The sequence below is a fragment of the Leopardus geoffroyi genome, chromosome C1, assembly GCF_018350155.1.
Source record: "Leopardus geoffroyi isolate Oge1 chromosome C1, O.geoffroyi_Oge1_pat1.0, whole genome shotgun sequence".
Lineage (NCBI taxonomy): Eukaryota > Metazoa > Chordata > Mammalia > Carnivora > Felidae > Leopardus > Leopardus geoffroyi.
In genome coordinates this window covers 191,861,354-191,882,460 of record NC_059328.1, presented here as the reverse complement: position 1 = coordinate 191,882,460, position 21,107 = coordinate 191,861,354, and the positions used below count along the sequence as shown (strand labels likewise).

At 44.3% G+C, this 21,107-nt stretch overlaps 1 long non-coding RNA gene across 1 annotated transcript; it reads left to right on the top strand.

The window, feature by feature from the left end:
• The first annotated feature begins 3,664 nt into the window (after nt 1-3,664).
• LOC123599358 lies at nt 3,665-19,754 on the top strand. Its single transcript, XR_006713109.1, has 5 exons — nt 3,665-3,766; nt 7,067-10,838; nt 14,832-14,937; nt 15,426-15,597; nt 19,383-19,754. It is a non-coding gene; the product is annotated as an uncharacterized LOC123599358 (long non-coding RNA).
• Nucleotides 19,755-21,107: the final 1,353 nt, after the last annotated feature.

Below are 21,107 nucleotides of genomic sequence, written 5' to 3'. Positions count from 1 at the left end.
TGAGCAGGACAGCTCCTTCCATTGTAGAATATCTAGAGTCTGCATCCCCCAAACAACCTCACACATTTCTGGCATGCTCTGCCCTAGGGGGAGGTAAGGCTGAGGCCCGTGGCCCAATGGTCAGTGACAATGTCTTCTGTCTTTGTCTTTCCATGGTCTGTGTGCCCACCTGCCAGTTCTCTGTGTCCAGTGCTCACGTGCGGCCTCGCTATCTTGCTCTGGGTATGGCTAAAAGGAAATCACTGTGAGACCTTTTGGGACCAGGTTGGAAACATTATACCCTCTTCTCGTTTCAAAAGAGAAAGCCTGGTACTTTATTCCTATGCGGACCATCCTAATGCTGTGAGCAGATCTTTGGCTTTTGAGATGTTGTTACATTTTGGTTTTGTTTTCTAAAGAGCTAGTGCCAAAGCGAGGGTGCTTAAATCCACTGTTTCTTTGGCTCCGCTTCTCTTTGGCTTTGGGGAGAGATGCTGATGCTAATGCTGTTTGGCTGGATCAGGCTGCCTCTTCGTCGTCCGTTAGAAACCACTCGCTCTTTGCATTTCCTGCTCCACTCCCCTGAGCGTACCTTGTCCGCCAGCCTTTCTCTGGGGTCAGCTGCAAGGCAACCTACTGACAATTTGCCTCTGGTAATGTTACCTTGTTTAACCGCACACCCTGGGGGAAGAATGACTGAAGTGGGGGAGAGAACAGCCCTGAAGCAGGGAGGGTATAAGTGGTCAGGGTGATCCCTTATGAATACTCTCCTCCCGTTTCTTTAAGACCTGCCTCGCTCACTAGCGGCTTGTCTGACGGGCCCTGGGAAAGGCAGTGCTGGGAAGGGCTGGTCACAGGAGCTCCTCTGGAGGACAGAGGCCTCGTGTTGCTCCCTTGGGCCAGGCCAAGGGGACCCCGGGTTGTGGAGAGGATGCAGGCCGGAGGGGACGGTGGGGAGAGAGGACCCCAGCCCAGACCGTGCCGGGAGAAACCTGGGGAGGACCACATCCAGGCATCTGGGAGTGATTTCCTCCGTCTGTCAGAACCAATGCATGTCTCAGATGTTTTTACTCCGCGCCTAGCTTTCTGCCTCTTGCCATCATTTTCTTCAGATGTTTACCAGGAGCTCTCGGCCAGCCACGTGGCAGCGGCCTCATTTGTTTTTATTTAGTTCATATGGGTTTGAGCTGTTTTGCACATAAAAAGAACCAAAGGAACATTAACGGCTAACCACTCATAACCCCTCATGTGCACGTTGGAGCTTCGGCGGTGCACACGCTTGCTCTGTGGGAACAGACTGTGTGGGGTTCTGTTTCATTCATTTTGCGTCATTTCAGGTACACCTGGCTCACACACTCGCATCCCAGTGCCCAGGTGGGGCTCTTCTGCGAGAAAACATCACAAACCTGGCCACTCGCGTATCGTGTGCGGTCTCGAGATACCAAATTTCCTTTCGTGTAAAATCACCACGTTTGAACCTTTTCCGTCATATTTTATCTGGAGGTTCCTCCCCAAAGGAATTGCCACATTAAAGGGTATGAACTCTGTGGCTCCATTTATAGGCTCCTAGATTATTTCGGGATGATCGGTCCAACTCTCACTGCCCTCGGGGAAGCGGGATATCGTTCCTGCTGCCGCCACTCCGTCATTCATCCCGTACAGGTGTTTGCTGTGTACCTACTGTGTGCAACATTCTGCCAGAAGCCTGGGAAATGGCAGAAAGGACGCAGGCCCCGGTGCCTGGCCCCTGGCCTCGTGGGGCTCCCAGATTCTGTCGTTCCTCAACACGTGGTTCTGGAATCGCCTGGAGGTGGTGCTTATTAACAACGCAGGTTCCCGGGACTCGCCTCCAACTACTGAATTGGAATCTCCAGGTCCCGAGCCCTGGAACTCGCATTTCTGATAAAATCTCCCGATGCACGTTACATGTGAGCACCACTCATCTAATGGAATGAGTGAAAGTTCCCTTTTGCTTAGAAGGAGACATGAAGGACGCAGGATGGGGTGTGGGAGACTGGCTTGGCGGGTCAGCCAGAGCAGGGAGATGACAGAAGTGTGCAGGACTTCTTGCCAGACTGTCACCTCCCGCAGGACGTACACAAAGCCACCCAACTCAGGGCAGGCTGTGACTAATGAGCAAATCAAGTAGATAATTTTTTGCTGCAGCTGAGCGGGTCCCTCCCACGGGTGGAGCAGCCTGGGCCACAGAGCTGGATTAGAGCATCTTCTGGTGTCGAGATCACTGTTTCAAATTAGGTGAGCGCAGCCAAGCAGCTGGGGAGGGAGCGTGTGGTTCTGCTCGGGGAGGGAGCCACGGGAGGCGTGCGCTCACCCCCTCTCTGTGTGTGATCAGATGAGGCCAGGGAGCAGTGAGCCGGCCTGTCCGGAGACTGTGAAGTCCGGAGAGGGCTCAGGCCGGCTGTGCCGGAGTGGCTCGGGCAGGCCAGGAGCAGGACCGGCTGGGTGACTGCGAGTTGTGGTTGTGGTTCTCAGAGGAGATCTAAACCTTCGAAGGCCGAGTGTGTGGCCCCGGGAATTCCCCCAGGCTTGTGACATCCAGTGGCCCAAACTGAGGTATACTCAGCCTTCTACAGACAGGGACGACCTCGTACGTAACATACCAACCTGGAGCCCTGGTGTCTCCCATAGCGCACAGCCTGGGTCTGGATGTCCAACATCCTGCAGGCATTTTCTTGGGTGCCGCCATTGTGCGACGGCCCCTGGCCCTCCGGGGGTCTCAGCTTTCGTTTATTTTCCTATTTGGAACGGTCTCCTTAAGGGGGTGCAGGCATGTACCCCCAGACCAAAAGTAGGCTGGGGCCTTATTGCAGTGCCCCTGATGGACACCGACATCCTCTTTATGACTCACAGCAAGCCAGGTGTCTGACTTTGCTCAGGGCAGTGGTCACCGGAGCCTCCATTTTCACTAACGCCTGGGTCACTGCACGTGTTAGAGTCCGAGTTCGTGTGTGCCTCCGTTTCTTCATTCAGGAAAATGAACGTTCGTCTCTGTTTCTGGCCTGATCACATAAAGACAAAATGGTGGAGCCCGCATAGGCCAACCTTTGGATACCACAGTGGCTTCCAGGAGAGCACAGAGGTGAAGGTGTTGGGCCCCAGGGTGTGCCATCCCTCAGGGCCTTTCTACTGAACCCCGACCACACGCACTCACGTCATTTGATCAAGGGCATCTCATGTTTTCCAGTTACCTGGGGTGTTGATGGGGATTAGCATAGCTATAGAAAGACCACGCCAAAATACACGGAAGTATCTGTGACCTCATTTATACGAACTCAAACTGCTGACCATCTGTGCTGGGAAACAGAGGATGCTTGTGCATGTGTGTGTATGTGTGTGCATGTTTCCTAAAAGAGCACAACTGTAATATTTGGTCGAGGAGGGGAGAACTAAAGGAAACAATTGGGGAAGACCATCGATTGATCAGCAGCCATGCTGTATTTGGTGTGGGCTTGAAAGGAATCATTCATCATAAGCAATCAAAAAGAGAACGGAGGAGAGAGCAAACACTTCCCGCCCTTAAATCTCTCACTGTTGCCTTTCACGGGAACAGTTTCTCACACAGAAAAATCTGTTTTCAGTTGGACTGAAAAACTGCCCCATGAGTCATAAACGTCTCTATATTTGTAAGGCTCTTCACAGTTGACAAAGCATTTTTGCAAAGTTTTTTTCATTTGATCCTACCCACGGGGTGGAATGACTAATCCAAGACCGCACAGACAGAGAAAATGGCACAGTGGAGCCGGATTCCGACCCCAGTGAGGCCTTGGTGAGTTCACGGGGTGGCTGGATCTCTGGGACCAAGGCTGCTGTGATCATCGGGGGTGGGGCGTGGGGAGCTGTTGAGCTTGACGTAGGAGAGGTTCATATTTTACATATTTTACATCTTGCCCTGATTTTGGATCTAGGAAAAAGTCTCAACCTCATTTTCCATCCCAGGCTGAGGGCGGTGACATGGGCCTCAGTCTCAGCAAGCAAAAAGGGTCAAGTGGGCTTTCTTATTCTATGGGTAAAGGGATCGTGTCAATATCCAAACAGCAAAAAGTGGATTCCTGGAGTAGTTTTTAGACACAGCCATTCATCTGACTCATTACTTTCAGGAGCAATTCTGTTTCACCTCCCCAAAGGGGGGTCATTCCCCCCTCTCACCCCCGCCCCCCAGTGCCTGTTAGCTCCCACAATGGGAGATGAGCTCCACCAACAGTGCAAACCCACTATCAGCTTTGCTTTGGCATGGATATTTCTTTAAGTTTTTATTTGAATTCCAGTTAGTTAGCATACAGTGCTATATTAGTTCCACTGTATGATACAGTGATTCAACACTTACATACATCAGCCGGGGCTCATCATGACAAGTGCACTCCTTCGTCCCCCTCACCTGTTTCCCCCATGTCCCCCCTGCCCCCCACCTCCCTTCTGGTAACCATCAGTTTGTTCTCTATAGTGAAGACTCTGTTTCTTGGTTTGTCTGCCTTTTTCTTCCGTTTGCTCTTTTGTTTCTTACATTCCATATATGAGGGAAATCGTATGGTGTTTGTCTTTCTCTGAGTGACTTATTCCACTTAGCATTATCCTCTCTAGCTCCGTCCATGTCATTGCAAATGGCTGAATAATATTTGAGGAAATTCTGTACTGTTTTGCACAGTGGCTGCACCAGTTTGCATGCCCACCAACGGTGCAATAAGGTTCCTTTTTCTCCACATTCTTGCCAACACTGTTGTTTGTTGTGTTGTTGATTTTAGCCATTCTGACAGGTGTGAGGTGATATCTTATTGTAGCTTTGATTTGCATTTTCCTGCTGATAAGTGGTGATGAGCATGTTTTCAGGTGTCTTTTGGTCACCTGGATGTTGTCTTTGTAGAAATGTCTGATAATGTCTTCTGCCCATTTTTTAATTGGATTTTTTTGTGTGTTGAGTTTTATAAGTTTTATATATATTTTGGATACCAACCCCTTATCAGATATGCCATTTGCAAATACCTTCTCCCATTTGGCAATTGCCTTTTTGTTTTGTTGTTTCCTTCACTGTGCAGAAGCTTTGTATTTAGATGTAGTCCTAATAGTTAATTTTTGCTTTTGTTTTCCTTGCCTCAGGAGACCTCTCTAAAAAAAAGTTGCTACAGCCTATGTCAGAGAAGTTACTGCTTGTGCCCTTTTCTAGGATATTTATGGTTTCAGGTCTCACATTTGGGTCTTTAATCCATTTTGAATTTCTTTTGTGTGTGCTGTGAGAAAGTGGCCCAGTCTCATTCTTTTGCCTGTGGCTGTCTAGTTTTCCCAACACCATTTGTTGAAGACGTTGTCTTTTTTCCATTGGATATTCTTTCTTGTTTTGTCGAAGATTAATTGACCATAAAATTGTGAGTTTATTTCTGGGTTTTCAATTCTGTTCCATTGATCTCTGTGCCCCTTTCTGTGCTGGTACTATACTGTTTTGATTACTTCAGCTTTGTAATATAACTTGGAGTCTGGAATTGTGATGCCTCCGGCTTTGCTTTTCCATTTTAAGATTGCTTGGGCTATTCAGGGTCTTCTGTGGTTCCATACAAATTTTAGAATTGTTTGTGATCGTCTTGTGAAAAATGCTGTTGGTATTTTGGTAGGGATTGCATTGAATGTGTAGATTCAGCATGGATATTTCATGGTTTCTAGGAGATCATTCCCATCCCTGGGGCACAGAGGTCATCCTCAGAAGCATGGAGGCTAATACTATGAATATAAATATGAATATGAAGCAAGGGCCTTTATAAAGTAGAACCCAATGTTTCATTGTTTCAATGCATTTTGATATTAAATAAATAAGTAATGTGAATTACATTGAAACTACTGAAATCTCCAAGTCAGCATCTGTTCCTTTTAAGTCAACAACTTGAATTTGTCATTGTTATTATTGTTAGAGGCTACAGAGTCTTTTTCTGTGCTTCAATCAGGAATGTAATCTGAATTTGCCACTGTCTGCCTACCCCGGACCTGTTATTGGCTTCCTGTTTCTATGTGTGTTCAATGCTCATCATCTCTGGACACAGGCGAGCAGCTAATATTGCTAAGAATATCACTCTGCACAAACTTGCCATTTCTTTGTTTCCTTTGTAAATCATTATGCTAATAATATCAATCATTTCCCCCCCCGTGTTCCCCTGAAATTTCATGTGTGGAACTGAGCTGATATAATGAAATGGACCAAAGATGCAGACGCCTTTTTTACTTCTTGCCTGGCTAAATTTACCCTAGGATACCTCAGAGGCAACTAGCCATTCAGGACATATACTTCTTGACCGTGGCATGTGCGTGTTCAACTTCCTAGCGTTGACTTCCCCACTGTTACCACTGACAGTGAACTCCTCGGCGGGCGAGAGGAGCGGCCCCCCTTCACACACAATCAGCACCAGCTGTAGTCCAATTAAACTCAACAGTGAACAGGTGTTCACTGTAATGACTTCCACACAAAAGCACGCTTCCATTTAATACTCTTTGCATCCGATACACTAACAGCCCCAATGAAAGGGAGTAGTAGAAAAAGAGATAGAGTTCAGTGGAGGGAAAACAGCAACCCCCAGACTCCTTCACAATCAGCATCAGAAGCCCCAATTAGCCTCAACATTTCACAGGTGTCCGCGGGAGGGTATTTTTATGCAGAACATATTCAAGTCAATTGTCTCTCAAGAACTTCTTTGAAGACATTTTGAAGTTTTGCAAATTCAGCCAGCTTGCTCGTATTACTGTTACCACCACTATTTAATGGCTTTCAGGATTCTACCCTGCTAGACATGCATGGGCAGAGTATATATTTTTTAAAGTTTGTGTATTCATTTTGAGAGAGGGGGAAGGGGCAGAGAGTGAGGGAGAGAGAGAATCCCAAGTAGGTGCCGCACTGTCAGCGCAGAGCCGGATGCGGGACTTGAACTCAGGAGCCGTGAGATCACGACCTGAGCGGAAATCAAGAGTCAGACATTTAACCTACTGAGCCACCCAGGTGCCCGGGGCAGAGATATTAATCACACTCTCGTAAATCCTAAAAATGCTCTCATCCCATTTGATGCTCTTCCTCCCAAATTCTTTTATATTCCAGGTCTGTGTTCCGTTTGAAATGGAGAAATCTAGGAAGCACTTCTTGGGAGGAGACGCCTGCAAGTGTTCTTACTTCTATCGGGTTCCATCAGTTATTGAACGTCCACAGTGTGCGTTGCCAGGGAGAAGAGGAAGGACGACAGACACATCGCCTGCTGCTGGGAATCAATGCGGGACTGGTTGACAGCTCAGGACCCAATCAGAGTCACTTCTGTGGCTCACCCCAGGCTTGATGGAGGCTGGCTAATTACAGGGGACTCTGGTAAATGAGTTGGTGGCCCTCTGGCCAGACCCCTCACCCTATGGCGTGGTGACCACTACCAGTGGTGGCCCTTCTCTGACTTTGTGTTTCACAGAGATTCGTCGCCTCCAAGGACAGGTGGAGACATGGGGTGAGCAGGTCTGAGAATTCTGAATTCTGCCTCCCGGTTCAGTCAAGGAGTTAGACACATTCCCAACGTACCGTACAGATCCTGGTGCAGAAAGCTATTTTTCAGTTTCGCCGGAACCAATTCGAAAACTCACACCAGAAGGAAACCTGTGTAAAAACCAATCTCAGATGTGGAGCAAATGCTGGTGAGGGTGTCAACTGGTAGAATCACCCTGGAAAACTAGTGGGTTTCCATAACCAAAGCTGTACTTGGGAGCAGATAGCTCCATTCCCAGTTACGATTGCAACAGTGTTGGTGGTAGGCAGACACTAAGATGTGACCTTCTAACCATCAAAATACAACAATTATGATGGGATATGACTTCTCTGATTACATTTCCTAAAACTGTAACTTCTATCTTGCTAGCATGTTCTCTCTATTGCCTTCTTGGCTTCCACGCTTTGATGTTGGAGAGAGCCTTATATGACACGGAACTAAATGTGACCTTTGGCCAATAGCCAGCTAGGCACTGAGGCCTTCAGTCCAATAGTCTTCCAGAAATTGAGTTATGCCAACCGCAGTGGGAGCTTGGAAGTAAATCCTTCCCCAGTTTGGACTTCAGATGAGATCCCAGCCCTTGCTGACACCTTGATTCTGCTTTGTGAGGGACTCTGAAGCAGACGGTCTAGCTAAGCTGTGTTCAGACTCTTGATTCACAGAAACGGAGATAATGTGTGTGGTTTGAATTGTGTGGTAATTGGTTCCACAGCAAGAGGTAACAAGTTCAGAGATGCTTACAAATGTGCACCCAGGGACACGTATAAGAATTTTCATAGCAGCATTCTTCGTGATACCCAAATCAGAAAGAACTCAAAAGTTCATGGATGATAAAGTGGATAAATACATTGCAGTATATTCATAGAGTGGACCACTGTAAGTGCTGTGAGAGTAACTAACCCTAGATACCTGCAACGATATGGGTGAGTCTCACAAGTAATTAGGTGGGAAAAACCAGACATAAAAGAGTACACACTGTATGGTCCAACTTACATAAAGTTCTACAATAGGCAAAACTAATCTGTCATCCTGTTTGAAACTTAGGATGGCGACTCCTTTGGGGGTTAGGTAGCTACAGGGAAGGTACATAGGGAAGTTTTTAAGATGCTGATAAATGTCCTGTTTCTTCAGTCTGGGGGCTGGTTACAGGACTGGTTTACACACGTTTATGTACGTATTTGGTTATAAATTAAAAAGTTTTTACAACACCGCCTTTTTTTTTCTAGCAGGTGATCTTTTCAGCACGGGATATTCATAGATGTGTGCTCAGAGGGGTGCATTATCTTTGCAGGCACAGTGTCAGTCATACACCAGGAAAGGAGAGCATTGATTTCAAATGCCTCATTTAACAGAAGAGGTAAAGTGAGTTGCAGAAGTCAAGCTTCCAATCATTTGTCAGAGCTGCAAGTGCAAAGCAGGTCTCTTGTATATTCTGGTTCGATGTGAGTGCAGTCTGGCTGTGGACCATCTTTTATGGTTCTCCATGCTTGAGTCCCTTTCTTCACCACCCTGTGAGATTGCCTGTTGATGTTGCAAACTGAGTTAAAGATTGCTTTCCCAGACTGACCGGTGTCTGGCTTGGGCTTGGGCTTTAAACTGACCAGTATCCAAGAAGGAGCTTCTTGGTATCCTGTTTTCATGCTTCTACCTTGTTCTGTTGCACTGGAACCCTCCTTGCCATTTGTTTCCAGGCCTGTTTCTTGTACCATGGCTAGTGATCTTTACCTGACCCTCTATCCACAGTCTGGTTCTCACCCAGCACAACTGAAACTCAATACCTTTCCTGGTGCTGAACTTGGCGAACTTTCTTGGCTTTGATTAGGACTCATCTTTCAGTGTGTATTTGCTGCTAGCAGCTCTGGGTTATGACCTTGACTGGGAAGCCTGCAATCATCTTACTGAGTCTGCCTCAGTCTCTGCAAAAGAGTAGAGAAGTATTTTTTTTTTCGATCAAAGATCTACAAATATCCAATATCTCCATGTTCCAAATAAGTTCTTACATTCCATTTTAGGAAAATATCTGCTGGTGTAGGCAGAGAGGAGCATGAACTACCTGCCTTTTCCCCCTTTTCTCTTTTCTGAGATCTGAGACCTACGTTATAAAAGCAACACAATGAATGAGATCAGACATATACAAATACACCTTAGAGACAAAGAGTCAGCCATGTCATAAGAAGGCAAAGGATGGATGTGACAATAACCCCATTGATGGTATGGATGTGTCTAAAGAAAGAATATGTCAGTCAGAAAGAATATGTCAATCAGAAAGCTGGCGGGCACAGAACTTGGAGGACAAGCCAGAGGGAACTCTGAAAACCTGGTATGAATGTTCCAGGGGTAATGGCTTCATCAAGTCCCAGCCATGTGATGCCGTTAAGCTTTCAGGTCATCTAACTAAACTGTCCTTGCTCTGATTCCAGACTCACTAAGGAGATTTCCAATTATAATCAACTTCCTGTGTAGATTTTCTGTAGGGAAAAAAGGTGCTGGGGAGAAGAGTGTATTTGATCTTTCTGACAACTGCACATCCCCTTGTTGATAGAGGTATCGACATTTTGGTGAGAAGTTTTGGTGTTTTCTGAATTTAGTTCACAGAAGTCAGCTCTCCCAAGGTAGGCAGATCCTGGAACACTAACAAGATTGAAGTTTTGGACTTGCACATCTTCTGGCCAGACCTCGGACTGTGAAAAATTCATTAAGGTAATGCCACTTTGGAAGGCCTCTTGGTAGACAGCCAGCCAGCCATTTCCTGGTAATATTCAACATGGCTTTGGGCCCATTTTCAAAATCATGATGGTACCTAACTGGATTGAGAGGATGAGAAAGGGAACAGAGAGAAGAGGAGATAAATTGGGTAGTCCATTCAAATTGGTTTCCATCGAGGCTACAGATGGAAATGGAATCTTATTGAAAATGGACTACGTATGTGTTTCTTAAATGGGGATAGATACCCTTCTGGGAATATGTGGTAATTTTCTTGGGATGAGTAAAGATAGGGGATAAAACTCAGCACAACTTTCTGGAAGATTAACTTTTCTCCCTGGTTTGGGGAGATGGAGAAGTTAAGACATTAACTAAAGAGGTAAAATTACCCAGAGTTTGTTGCTGGGTAATCAGGGATTATATTTACCAGCTTCTCTTGCATTTAATTGGGGCCATGTGATGACATTTTGCTCAAGGGATGTGGGGAGGATGGCTGTTAATTTTGGGCTGAAGCAATTAAGAAGCACTTCTCTCCCCATCTCACAGTTGAATGGAGAGGTTGCAGAGGCTCTGAAGGAGGGTAGAGTCACAAGGCCACAGGGCAGGTTGTCCACCCACCAGCCACACCCACACAGACTTTAGGTAAGTGAATATACATCTAAAGTGTTAAACCACTGAGGGTTTGGGCTTGATCAGTTACAACAGATAACATTACTCTCATAGAACTGAGCAGTGATTTAAATATTTCTACATGAAAACAAATAGTCATATAATAGCATATGAACTTCACATGAATTCTTAAATTCATGAAAACTGAGACTTCAAAGACCTATGTTGCTCATGGCAGGCTGTTGGCACATCCCTTGGTGCCTACAGAGTGACACGTTCACTCTCCTCTGTGGTTGGGGGAACTTGATGCTTGACAAAGGCCAGAAAAATTCACATAATAGGGAGTAGATGCTTTGGTGGTCCTCCAGACTGTAGAGTCTGTAGTACATGCTCATTCAAGCCAAGATCGAAGTAGGCAAAGTTAGATTTCAGGTAACCTTTTTCCAGTCCCCTACCCTCAAACTCACATGGATAATACTGCCTATCAATGTCTTGGCCTGCTTTTTTTAAGGCAAAACCCTCACGTTTTGGACTCTTACTAAATTGTGAATGTTCATTTCAGTTTATGTTCCCTTAGGAGCCTATAAGGTGAGGTTGATATGTCCAAAGAATTCAGGCTAAGTGGCAGGTATGGCAAATACATGGCATTTCTCATACCAATCTCCTTTCCACATCCCTGCAGTTATTGGTGATTTTGGGATGGTACTACTTTCTAGTGAGCCAGGTGGGGCTTCACAGCCTTCTCAGGCCAGAGCTCCAGGCACTCCTATGAATCTATCAGTGTTGGCTCTTGAGTTGGATTCAACTTGCCATCCTGGATGAAAGGTAGATCATAGTAGTTTCATGACTATCTCTCCTGGACAATATTTGCCTTCCAACACTTCTCTTTACTCCCTTAATCTAGTAGAGGAACCTGGAAATTTCTAGCACACTGGCAGCTCCAGTAGGGGAGAGAGTTGGGACAGGGACCATTTTTCCATTGCTCTTTGGATTATACCACTAACCTGCTTCCTTTCAATTGGATTTAATTAAATAGTTACTGTATTCATTTATTTATTTATTTATTTATTTATTTATTTATTTATTTTGAGAGAGAGAGAGAGAGAGAGAGAGAGAGAGAGAGAGAATGTGAGTGCACAGGGGAGGGGCAGAGGAAGAGGGTGAGAGAGACTCCCAAGCAGGCTTCACCCTGGGTGTGGAGCCCAACATTGGGCTTGACCCCACGACTGGAAGATCATGACGTGAGCCAAAATCAAGAGTTGGATACTCAACCAACTGAGTCACACAGATGCCCCAATAGATACCGTATTTATTTCACTTACAGTAAAGCAGGCTTTATCTAGCAAATCACACTTAACTCCATTACCAGCAAGTTTTTATTGAGTACCTGCTGTGTACATGGCAACAAACTAAGTGCTCAGAAGTTTCTTCTGTGATTATGTTGACTTATAATCATCATATAGAGTAGCTCTGTTCTCTCTCTCTATCTTTCTTCCCATTTTTTCTCTGGGTTCCTGACTTCCTGGAGGAACCCTCTTGTTCTGCTGTCCACACCACCTGAGCTGTCTTGACCGCACTCAGACCCCTCTCATTGCCCTTCCTCAAGTGTGCTGTGTGGAGAGAGCACTTTTTCACTGTGCTGGCTGTGAGGACAGGTTTGCCCTACTCTTCCCCTCCTCAGTGTTTCTAAGCCATGGCTTTCTCATGGGTCCACAACTCTCCCTGAAGGGACCCAGTAGTCTCTGCTGGTGGCCCATCAGACTGTTTTGTCACAACCTCCTTCAGTGCTGCTTCACTGAAGTGCTGCTGGGGCAAAAAGAGCAAGTTTTAAATTTCTCTCTGTCTCTGTCTCTGTCTCTCTCTTTTTTGAGGGGAGGAGACTTCCGTGGGTAAGATTTCTTTCCCACCCACCCATTCTACATCAAGTTCTAGACCAGTAAGAGCAGATAAATCTCTTTCCCACCAGTGAAATGTGTTTAGCTAGATGAGTGTGGCCGCCAAGCAGAGCTGTAGCCATCCTGGCAGCTGCAGGAGAGATTGGGGGAAGGCAGCTGCCAGGAATTAGGGTTGGACACGTGCCTCCAGGTGACAGCCACATGCATGGACCCAGTTACTAATGCTCCCACTTAAACCTTGGAAACAGAGTTAGAAAGGCACAGCCAGGTGGGCAGAGGGCAAACCTCAGCTTCCCCCAGCTGGGGCTACCTGTTGGGTGTTGGGATTCCATAAGGCTGAGCTATGGGGGGAATGGGACTTTGGTGCCTACCATGCTAGCTGTGGACACCACACCACAGTGGGAAGGGCTGAAAACATATGATTAGTTAATGAAAACTTGGATTTTGCAGAAAACAGTCAAATCTGTGGAAGGGTGGCAGCTGCTACTTTGAGCTAAAGCCCTAGGCAAGCCCTAAAGTTGTGAAATCTGCATATTTCCCTCACCCCTACCTAGGAGGCCAGCATAGAGCAGTCATTGTAGGGCTTTCCTGGAGGCATCAGGAAGCCAGGGGTAGTGATTTGTTTAGATTTGTCTGGATAGTTGCAGGTTGCCAAATCACACAGACAGCTGCAGTCAGTTGCTTTCTTCATGCTGTTCAATCCATGCCATGCACTTTATCAGCTGCATCTCTGCTCTCCCCTGGACATCTTGGGAAATTATCACAACTTCATAGGTAGGGTTCTGAGTTGGCTCGTTTTCTGCAATATTGCTCATTTGCTCAACTACATTGTTAGCTGGAAGATGATAACTGACTTCAGCTTCATTTTTCCAACTTGAGCATTTGTTTATGGAATCTATGTAGGAGAACAACAGACTACATGCATCACTCTTTCCCCGCCTCAGCATGCCTTTTTCCAGAAGTAGTGGTGATGGGAGTGAGAAAGAGAAATTCAATTACATATGCACCAGGAATTTGACATAATAGGAATTTCGTGGGCAGCCTGGCTTTATCTGCCCAGAATTCTGCTGGATAAAAGCAAAACACTTTTTTTTTTTTTCATGAATCCCTCTTTTTGGTCACTTTCCTGATAGGGTAGGGGTAAAATCTGGGAGCTGGCCTTTGTTGTTGCCTTTCTATCTTTTGCAAGGGTCAACCTGCAATGGTCCTATTTATATTTATAGGAGGCTGTGGCCCTGGCACAGAGTGGAGTCTGGAAGTTAGGCTGTCTGTAAGAAGTTAGGCAAGAGTTCGTAAGCTTCCCTTCTTTGATCATCAGTTTGGCTTAAATCAAATCATGGAATCTTACCACTGAGTGGAAACCTATTTAAATCCTTTCATTTTATAGATAAGAAACCTGAAGTGCAGAGAGATGAGTTACATTGATAAAGATCCAGATCAGTGGCAGTGATGTCCAGGTTTATCAGGTATCCAGGCTTATGGAGTTTCCAGGTGTATCAGGTCTCCAGGTATACCAATTATGTCTTCTGGGCACAAACAACAGAAACCAACTCTGGCAACTTTACTGGAAGTTTATTGAAAGTTTATCTGGAAGGACACTGGAAGCTTCCAAAGATGGCAAAGAACCTAGAGAACCAGATCTGAAAATGGATTTGAGACAAGGCATCTCAGAAGGCTAGGATGGGAGGCACTGAAGGAGCATCTGCTCTTAGGAGAATCTGGCCTCCACTTTCTCAGTCTCGTGTAACTCTACTGACTTTTCAGTTTACTTTTGCGAGAGCTAAATTAAGACAGGTCTTTTGGCTGCACCTTGGCTAGGGGAAAACATGGTACCTGATAATAGTCACAGAAGAGAATATCCAATGGAGAGGAAATGATTCTCTTAAAATCTCAGTGCCTTTCAGAAGGTCCTTTGGGAGGACTTCAAAACACATATCCACAACATTTGCCCACCAACCTCTTGGTTTCATACATTGGTTCATGGAGTGCTTTTTGACCCCTCTGTTCATTATAGAGCTTACCAATTTTTTTTTTTTCAAAATACCGCATAAATCCATGTCTCTATAGCCCTTACCTGGGGCAGAGCCTGTTCATTATCTCCCAGTAGCCGTTGTCTTCTTCTTCCCTTTAGACCTCGATCATCTTGAAATTCATTCAGATAACATGGCCTGCCCAAGTGGAGATATTTGCCTTTGCAATTAGATGTGCCCAGGGAACTATGTCTAAATCAACAGGAGGTAAGTTAAAGAGATGATGTGATCCCTAGGGTATCTCCTTTCAAAAGAAATTACTTGTAGTCTCTCCGCCCTTTCTCTCACCTTAGGTTAACATAATTAGAGTATTCATGATCCTTCATTGGCCCATGCTTGGCTATCTATCCATTCATAAGCCCAAGTGTATTTATTTTTTATGCTATAGGCCACTGTGAACACATGTCACAGCACAAAAACTAGAATTATGAAAATATGTTACATTTATGGTTTCCTCCAGTCTGCTTTCTTGCCTTCTCTCAACCTGAGTAACCAGCATTCTGAGTCCTGTATTTATCATTTCTTTGCTTGCTTTTTTAGATTGTTTTATCTTGTTATATGTCAGGGTTTGATAATAGAAACAGAACCACAGGAGTAATATAGAATATGGAATTTATTACAGAGATTCAACTCCATGTAGTTGCCCCAGCTAGTTAAATTATTGCTATATGGTTATTGTTTGGTGCTGGACCTAGACCAAGAGTTGGAGAAGCTGAAGGAAAAGACCTAGCAGGGGCTGAGGAGGTATGGCTTCAACTGATGCCCCAGGAGCTGTACTCGCTGGGCCAGGATTCACAGAAGGTCGAGGAGAAAATGGAGTTGCTGTGGACTCACCTGCTGCCCCATGTCAACATGATGAGCCAGCAGGTCTGTGGCAATGTGTGTGGGTTGCAACAGTGCCTGGTACCTTGTATCAGCCTTCTGAACATAAGGAAGGCCCACCTTCTAAATATTGTTCAAAATATCTTCTGAGGGCCTTGCCAACCCAGAACTATGCAGGAAAGGGAATTCTGGGAAATGTAGTTCTAGCTTGTAGTTTAGCTGACATAGCATAAATTGATCCACATGTACAAAGGAAACTTTTTAAAAAGTTGCTTTTAATTTGATAAAAAGCATATTATGCCGCATATATCCACTTAGGACTTGCTCTTTAACAACTCAACATCATGTTTTTAGGATTTATTCATACTGCTGTGTAAAGCTTTAGCTTAATCTTGTTGACCTGTTGTATACTATTGTGTGAATACATCATAGTTACTTCATCTACTCTCTTGTTGATGGGTATTTGGATTATTTCCAGGTGTTTAAGTTAGCTTGGGCTGCTATAACAAAGTATCAGGGTTTGGGTGGCTTCAACAACAGATGTTTGTTTCTCACAGTTCTAGAAGCTGGGAAGTCCAAGATCAAGGTGCTGGCCAATTCAGTTCTCAGTGAGGTTCCTCTTCCTGGCTGGAAGATGGCCACCTTCTGGCTTGTCCTCACATGGTAGAGAAAGAGAGAGCTCTGATTTCTCTTCTTGTAAGGACGTTAATCCCATCATGGAGGTCCCACCCTCACGACTTCATGGTCTAAACCTATTTACCTCCCAAAGACCTCACCTTCAGCTATCACACTGGGGGAGTTAGGGCTCCCACATATGAGTTTTGTACAGACACAAACATTCAGTCCATATCACCAGGTTTTGCTCTTGCAAGCAGCATTACTAAGAATGTCCTTGTGGCTGTCGCCAGGTGTTCAAGGGCAGACATCTCTCATAATTTCACGCCAGTAGTACAGCTGCTGGGCCTGATGTGGGGAGACCTTGCGTCTTGGTTTTCCTGGGACAATACGAGTTATGCTTATTGTCCAAGAATGATAATTTTTTTTTAATTTTATTTTTTATTTTTTAAAATTTACATCCAAATTGGTTAGCATATAGTGCAACAATGATTTTGGGAGTAGATTCTTTAGTGCCCCTTACCCATTTAGCCCATCCCCCCTCCCACAACCTCTCCCGTAACCCTCAGTTTGTTCTCCATATTTATGAATCTCTTCTGTTTTGTCCCCCATTTGCAACTACGTGGAAGAATGATTAGTATATATTGCCCTTATCTTTTCCCTACTTGCAGCTTGTTTTCACTTTCATTTGACAAACAGAAGTTTTATTTTTTTAATTTTTAAAAGTGTTTATTTTGAGAAAGAGACAGTGTGAGCAGAAGAGGGGTGTAGAGAGAGGGAGAAACAGAAACCCAAGCAGGCTCTGTGCTGTCAGTGCAGAGCCTAATGTGGGGCTTGATCTCACAAACCATGAGATCGCGACCTGAGTGGAAATCAAGAGTTGAATGCTTAACCACCTGAGCCACTCAGGTGCTCTGACAAATAAAAGTTTTAAATTTTAGTATTGCCAAATTTATAAATGTTTGTATGGTTAGCATTTTTTTTTTTTTTTTGGAGTATTGTTTAAGAAATTCTTCTCTATCTCAGTTGGAAAGATATTTACCTATGATTTTTGTTAAGAGTTTTAATATCTTAGTTTTTGTAGTTAGGCTCTTAATACATGTGGAGTTAATTTTGGTATATGTTGTGATAGAGGAATCTAATTTCATATTTTTCTGCGTGGGTAAGCTTTTTTTTTTTTTTATCGTATCTTGCTGTATTTATTTTCTCACCGATCTGGCAGGCCACCTCTGTCCTACACCAAAGTTTCATACGTGTGTGGGTCTATGTCTGAGCTCCATATTCCATTTTATGCCCTGTTTGTCTGACCCAGTCCTGATATCATCCTGTCTTAATTATTGTAGTTTCACAAAAAAGCATGGTACCTGGTGGGGCAAATCTTCCCTGACTGCTCTCTGTTTCATAAAACCCCAGGGTATTTTTTTTTTTTTTCCTTTTACTCTTTCATTGAAATTTTAAAATCAGTTTACCACGTTCCATGAAAGTGCATATTAGTGTTTTGCTCAGAACTTTATTGAACTGGGGAGATAGACAAGACTATGCTATTGCCTTCCTATTCACAATGTGATCTATCCTTTAATTTCCTTGGCTCATCTTATTGGCTACTAATAAAGTTTTATCATTCTCCCTGTACAGGTTTAACATATATATTTATATTTATTTCTAGGTTCTCGGGATACTTTGAAACTGTTGTAAATTTTGTCTTCTTTTTAATTACGTTTTCTGGTTGTTTATTCCAACAATACAGAAATACAATTGACTTTCACTAAACTTGGTTACTATTTCTAATAATTTGCTCATAGATCTTTTTTGCTTTTCTGGGCAAACAGTTATGCAGTTATGTCACCTGAAAATAATGACAGTTCTATTTCTTCCTTTCTATTTCTTCCTTCTTTTTCTTTTTCTTTTTTTTTTTTTTTCTTCTTCTTCTCCTTTTGTTGTTGTTGTTGTTGTTGTTGTTGGCCAAGACCTTAAATATCATGCAGAATAGAAATGATAAGGCTGGACTGTCTTGACTCAATTTCTGATTTTAAAGAGAATTATTCTTTTTTAAAAAAAAATTTATGTTTATTTATTTTTGACAGAGAGAGGGAGAGAGAGAGAGAGACAGAGCATGAGTGGGGGAGGGGCAGAGAGAGACACACACACACACACAGACTCTGAAGCAGGCTCCAGGCTCTGAGCTGTCAGCACAGATCCCGATGCGGGGCTCGAACTCACGGACCGCGAGATCATGACCTGAGCCGAAGTCGGACGCTCAACTGACTGAGCCACCCAGGTGCCCCTAAAGAGAATTATTCTAATGTTTTCCCATTTCGGATGAAGTTTTAAAGTTATTTTGTAAGTACTCCTTATCAGGTTAGGGAATTTCCCTCCATTCTAGGTTTGCTGAGATTTTTTGAAAAATCTTTATTATGGTAAAATATATATAACGTAGAATTTGCCATTTTAACTATTTTAAGCATACAATTCAGTGGCCTTACCTTCACACTGCTACATAACCATCACCACTGTGTTTTTCCAAAACCTTCTCACCACCCCAAAAAGAAACTGTGTAGCTACTAAGTAGTAATGTCTTCCACTCCCCCACCAGGCCTTGATAATCTCTAATCTACTTTCTGTCTCTATAAATTTGCTTATTCTATATATTTCATATAAGTGGAATCATACAATATATGCTCTTTTGTGTCTGGATTCTTTCAGCTAGTATCAAGTTTTGATGGTTCATCCATGTCATATCATGTATCAGAACTTCATTCCTTTTTATGGTTGAATAATATTCCATTCTGTGTCTAAACTACATTTGGTTAATCCATTCATCTGTTCATGGACACGTGGGTTGTTTCCACCTTTCGGCTATTGTGAATAATTACTTAATAAGAGTTTCTTTCTTTCTTTCTTTCTTTTTTTTTTTACTTGAGAGAGAGAGAGAGAGAGAGAGAGAGAGAGAACGAACACATGAGCAGGGGAGAGGGGCAAAGGGAGAGAGAGAATCTCAAGCAGGCTCCACGCTCAGCCGAGGTGGGGCTCAATCCCACAACCCTGGGATCAAGACCTGAGCCAAAATCAAGAGTCAGATAGGTGCTCAACTGGCTGAGCCACCCAGGTGCCCCAAGAGTTACTTTTTAAATCATGACTTTATGTTGAATTTTATAACTGTTTTGTTTGTGTCTGTTGAAATGATCGTGTATATGTGTTGTCTTTTACTCTGGTAGCATGTGAATGACAGTTCAAGTCATGCACGGTCTCCATCACTTTACTGGCCATCAGCCCTTTCTCAGGAAGCTTCTGGAGGATATGCTCCACCAAACTGAGGTTGTAAACCAAGAAAGAGGAAGACATGGGAGACAGGAAACAGAAGACTCAACAAAGGAGAGAGGAGGAGCCCTGTGACAACCATGTACCCAGAACTGAGGTGCTGAGGGCAATCTGGAACAGGTCAGATGGACCCAGTAGGGATTTATTCAGCAAGATGACATTGAGAGTCTCTCTGTGCATTCATAAACATGGAAAAGAGGAGAGTGTTGAGTTGATTAGTGGTAACAATGTTAATCACAAGAAAGCAAAATGTTAATGTCAGACAAAACGGAAAAAAAATGTGTGCAGGCAAGAAAAAGTAATCATGGGATAGCTCGTGGCTCATCTGTAAAGAGAGTTTACTTAGTCATAGATATAAACACAGCATATTAATCGATCTAAAAATGTGATGCAGTGTCTTGGAGAATTGAGGGCAGGAGGAGTGCATGTGTGTGGTAGGGATGAAGGCATCTGACAAAAAAAGAGCTAAATCCTCATCTCCCATAGTGAGAAGTCTGTGCATAATGCCTAAAAAAGAACAATCAGGACTTAGAAATACAAACATGTTATTTGCTGATATGGACATAATTACCCAAAGAACTCATGGAAAGAATTGAAATCCGTTGCCTCTGGGGAAAGGATAAAGGGGGGCAGGGACTGATATTTGTGGCAACAAGTCTAATTTTTTTACAGTTTATTTAGAGAGGGAGAGAGAGAGAGCTGGGGAGGGGCAGAGAAAGAGAGGGAGAGAGAGAATCCCAGGCAGGCTCCCCGCTGCCAGTGCAGATGCTGAGGCGAGGTTCGATCCCACAAGCTGTGAGATCATGACCTGAGCTGAAATCAAGAGCTGGACACTTAGCCAACGGAGCCACCCAGGTGCCCCTGCAACAAGTCTTAAGGAACTATTTGGCTCTATAAATTTTGTGCCTGTATAACTTTGAGAAAAACTAAATTAAAAAGAAATGAGGGGCGCCTGGGTGGCTCAGTCGGTTGGGCGTCTGACTTCGGCTCAGGTCACGATCTCGCGGTTTGTGAGTTCGAGCCCCACGTCGGGCTCTGTGCTGACAGCTCGGAGCCTGGAGCCAGCCTCGGATTCTGTGTCTCCCTCTCTCTCTGCCCCTCCCCTGCTTGCACTCTCTCTCCCTCTCAAAAGTAAATATACATTAAAAAAATTAAAAAAAAAAAAGAACGAAACACTTTCTTCTCTATCATCCTTACATCTAATCAATCACCAAGTGTCTCCAGAATGTACCTCAAATCCACCCTCTTCTTACATCTCTTTTATTCATGTGGCTCTTTGAACTTTTGTCTGTTTCAAAGGAACGTTTTAAGGAACTATTCAAATAAGCACGTGACTCTTTAAAATCAAGAGGAACCAAGGTTTAAAATGAGATTTCGGAAGGAGAACAGGCCCATAGACAGGCATCCTATCAACTTCCTGCCTCTAGCCTGAATCCACACCTGTCCCCGCTCACCTCCTGCTTCAGTGAAGAAGGCTCTCCTCCCACCTGAGAACCATTTCCTGCTATCAGCCTCTTATACCTCCAGAGGCATTTACTTCACTTTCTTGATTATCTCCTCTCCTCTGGCCCCTTCCTATGAACATTTCAACAAACCTTTGTCTCCCCCCCCCCTTTTTTTTT